This window comes from Schistocerca cancellata, chromosome 6, assembly GCF_023864275.1.
Source record: "Schistocerca cancellata isolate TAMUIC-IGC-003103 chromosome 6, iqSchCanc2.1, whole genome shotgun sequence".
Classification (NCBI taxonomy): domain Eukaryota; kingdom Metazoa; phylum Arthropoda; class Insecta; order Orthoptera; family Acrididae; genus Schistocerca; species Schistocerca cancellata.
In genome coordinates, this window is record NC_064631.1 from 201,054,438 (window position 1) to 201,058,682 (window position 4,245).

Here is a 4,245-nt window from a genome sequence, read left to right on the forward strand (position 1 = left end):
ATACTGAAGTGCTGAGGAAAGATGAGATGTGTTTGAAGTTCTCAAAGGATGTATGTACTGTGATAATGCATACCACAGAAAGAAGTTTAGATGAAGAGGAACAGACATCTAAATATGACGATCACAGAAGTTCGAAGGTATCTGCCAAGAAACTTTTATAACAGAAGAAACACTTCAATTGATCTTTGAAGGAAGGAAGTTGAAATATGCTCACTATTTTTATATACTGTATTTAGCAATATTTCGTGACAGTACCTTTTCTGAAAAATGTTTACAAGACGATATTTGTCTTGGCTTCAGTCGTCTAGTGGAAGTATGATTCCACAATGCAGTTACGTCGGCTGCAGAAATGACCTGGTTCAATGCGTTTGCCTCATTTTTGGTGCTTCAAATACCATTTCTTCGAATGTAGTTTCTTCTTAAAGTTTATATAAAACAAATAGTAACATAATTCATTTTTTCTGTTCACTAGCAAATATTTATAAAGGCGACCTGCACATTGTTCCACCTTCAACACACACCGAGAGTTCACTGCCGACTGACTACAGTCAAAGACGACTCCAGCATCAAAGACATTTTACACAACACACAAGCTTCCACCTATAATCAGTCTCTTTGATATTCTTCGTCACATCTACTAATAGTAATCAATATGCTGTCACTCTCAAAAATAAAGTAAATTAGCGTAACGTAAGGCAAATTACAATTTAAAGAAATTCTGACAAAAATATAAGAAAACATTTACAACTTCCCTCGTTAGATTTGGTATTGACAAATCCAGTAGAAAATAACACATCTCCCAGATCCATTACAGCTGCTCCCTAGGGCTTTTGTTGTTATGAACATATACAACAAAATCCCAACCAAGCTCAGTAATGGATCTGTATTACACAATTAGTACATTAATGATGCAGTCTGATAACCTCTTGCAAATTTGGACTCTTTGAATCTGTGGACTTGTTACTGGCTATTGTTGCAATGATCCTTCCCCATCAGTCTCATACACAAAAAATTCAGGTAAAGAAATTATTTAGCATGACAAATATACATGGCATAAAACATACATGGGAAATATTCTAAAATACAGCATACAGATTGAAAATAATAGTAAGGTAAAATTCATTTGCTAGAATAAGATATCTACAACCACTTCTTTGGTCACACTGTACCAACTGGTTCTCATAATTAAATTTTTTGTTCCCCATATTAATGTTAATTTCATTTTGCTTACATATTGTACAATAAAAAATGATACTGGACGTATGTAGTGTAGTGTTTTTTCTGTATATCTGCCTTTTATATATTTTTACTTCTGATTTTCTTTTTGAATTTTTTATGTATTTTTTTACTCATGGTTTTTTATTTTGTATATTTTTGGCTTATAATTTTCTTTTTGAATTATATATATATATATATATATATATATATATATATATATATATATATATATATATATATATATATATATATATATATATATTACTCATGTTTTTTTATTTTGTATATTTTTTTACTTATGATTTTCTTTTTTAATTTTTTTATTTTAGTAAAGCTAAAGATACATCAGTTTTATCTACATTTTTTTACAATTACTTATTTACACTTGCCTCTCTACTACAATATTACTACAAGTCACATCTGTTTTAAGGTATGGGTTAATACTCTGGGGAAACAGCAGAAAAATAAATGAAATTATGGTGATCCAAAAGAAAGCAATCAGAGTAATGGCTAAGGTAGATAATAGAACACATTGTAAACCATTGTTCATTAAATATAGAATTTTAACAGTAATTAATTTATATATTCTTGACAGTGTTAACTACATACTTGTTGAACTACCTAATTTAAGTGTAACAAATGAAAGGCATGGCTACTATACAAGAACGTGTACTTCTCTGCTGTTGCCACAAAATAGGTTAGCTAAAACTAACAATAGTCATAAGTATATGGCAATTAAAATATATAACAAATTGTCTAAAAATGGGTCAATCAAGCCTGACAAATTATTTAAAGACAATGTTCATAACTTCTTGTTAACTAATCCATTCTATTCATTAGAAGAATTTTTAGAAATGCCCAATATCAACTTAAATATGTAAAAATTTATTTTATAAAATTAATAGGTTAAGTGAACTGACGAAGTCTATTGCATGTAATAATGCTGAATGACTAATAAAGAATCTGAATCTGAATCTGAATCTTGTGAAGAGTACTTTCGCTCCCCACAATCATCAGTATAAAGAACAATAAATCGCTCATATATCATGAGGCTTTACCTAAAATTGGTTTTGAAACTTATATCTTTGCATGCATGTCCTCACATGCATGCCTTCACCAACAGGGAAGACTTAGCTTCCAAAAATTTGAAAAATTCAGAAATGCTCACTATGAAGACTTTTTTTTGTAAAAAAGTAAAAATAAATCTTTCTCTCATTATTTGTTACAACAGTGTTTTTTCATCAGTTTCAATTAACATGTGACTTCAAATTATTAATTTATACATGCAAATATACATACTTGGTTGTACAGGTAGTGTTGTTCCAGCAAGCATATTCCAGTGGAGGACTTTCGTTTTAGATGAAAATAGGTTATTTAAATTTTTGAAATTATGATTTCTGTTTATATAGTTTCAAAGAGACAACATTTCTAAGACCAAATAATTTCTTTGACTTAGGGTATACCAAACGATAAGCATTAGGGTGTGGATTATCTATGACTTCAAAAGGCCCAATATAGATATCAAAGAATTTTTTAATTTCTGAAGTTAACATTTTTGATTTTTCATGAGATCTGACCAGAACAAGATCCCCAGTTTTGAAAGTGGTTAATTTTACCTTGTTGTTATGTCTTTTATTCCTCTTTTCCCCTTGTTTCCTCATAGTTTTCCTGACAATATCTTCTCTCTCTTGCATAGTTAAAGGTGTACATTTAGGAAATTCAATAAGTTCTGATATAAGATTTGGTGGTCTGATATTAAACATAATCTCATATGGTGAAAATCCTGTGGAACTATGTTGTAGGCTATTCATAATATCTTCAAAATTTCGAATGTGCTCAAACCAGGTTGGATGTTTATAGCTACAGTCGGTTCTGCAAAGTCTCCCAATTTCCCTCATATATCTATCTGCAGGATTGATGGATGGAGAATAAACAGATCTAAGTATATGCTTCAATTTTGATCTTTCAATAAACTTTTTCCAAATTTTGGAGTTGAACTGTGAACCATTATCTGATAATATAGCTTTTGGTTTACCCACCTGTGCGAAATAATCTCTTTCAGTTTTTATTATAATTTCATGGCTAGTAGTTTTTTTCACTGGATATAGTTTAATTAATTTTAAAGATACATCTACCATAGCAAATATGTAACAGTGACTGCCTTTACTCTTTGGTAACATTCCATATAAGTCCACAGCGAAAAGATCTAAAGGTTTTTCTGGAATAATGTTTTGCATCTCTCCACCACATCTTTGATTGCTCACCTTAACTCTCTGACGTTTGCCAATTCTTTTCTTACCTTCTTTCAAATATTGTAAAAATAAACGTTTTCTTGTATCTTTTGAATGCACTTCTGTATCCCACAATGACCAAAACTTTCATGTATGTAAATGATCAGCTTTTCAGCATCTGCCTCTGGCCAACACAGTTTCCAATTATCAGAATCTACATCTGTTCTTCGAAATAAAATCCCCTTATGTAATTCGTAAAATTTATCAAGTTTCTCATACCCCTTCTTGCCTAAACATTCTTTGATTAACTTCCAACTTTGATCTAAATTTTGATTTTTCCTAATTTTGTTACACATAGTTCTAATTGTTTTCTCATTTTCCACCCCTTTCAAGTATCTAATTTTAAATTGCTTTTCCTCCTCTTGTTCAAAAATCTCCTTTTCTCTCCCAATTGGTAACCTTGAAAGTGAATCAGCAACTACATTCTCAGAACCTTTTATGTGCTTGATTACAAAGTCAAACTGTTGCAGAAATATTGCCCATCTGGTCAATCTACTGCAGTATAATTTGCACTCTTGTAAGTGATCCGAAAATACTATGGTTTTATGTCCAATAAGGTAAATTCTAAATTTTGTAAAAGCCCAATGAATTGCCAAAAGTTCCTTCTCTGTGACTGTAGAATTTTTTTCATGCTTGTGCAACATTCTGCTTGCAAATGCTATGGTACAATGTATCTTAACTCCATTCTCTACTCTTTCTTGAAATAACTCTGTTCCAAGCCCATAATTACTGCTAT